The sequence below is a fragment of the Solanum tuberosum genome, unplaced genomic scaffold, assembly GCF_000226075.1.
Source record: "Solanum tuberosum cultivar DM 1-3 516 R44 unplaced genomic scaffold, SolTub_3.0 scf00798, whole genome shotgun sequence".
NCBI lineage: Eukaryota > Viridiplantae > Streptophyta > Magnoliopsida > Solanales > Solanaceae > Solanum > Solanum tuberosum.
In genome coordinates this window covers 5,042-5,492 of record NW_006239726.1, presented here as the reverse complement: position 1 = coordinate 5,492, position 451 = coordinate 5,042, and positions in this window count along the sequence as shown.

The window sequence follows — 451 nt, the reverse complement described above, 5'->3', positions numbered from 1 at the left end:
TATGGTTGGTGTCCAAACTTGAAGTCACGTTACTCCCTCAGCAGGAGAGTTAAGAAAATAACAGAGGAGTTAACTAAACTTCAAAATACTGTAATCTCCTTTGATCGTCCAGTTCAAAGTGAGGCTATATATAGTAACAATGGTGAGGAGATGCCCTCCAGAAAATTGAAAGAGGAAGAGGTCATGGCAGCTTTGAGAGATGAAGAGGTCACTGTGATTGGGATATGTGGTCTGGGTGGTGTTGGTAAGACGACACTCGCTGAGAAAATCAGAAAAAAGGAGAAACAACAAGGGTTCTTCAAAGATGTCGTCATGGTAACTGTCAGTCAACAACCAGACTTGAAAAAACTTCAGGGTGAGATCGCAAGAGGAGTCGGGATGACATTAGAAGGGGATGATTTGTTGAGTCGAGGAGATCGGCTGCGTACAAGGTTAATGGATCAGAACAGCC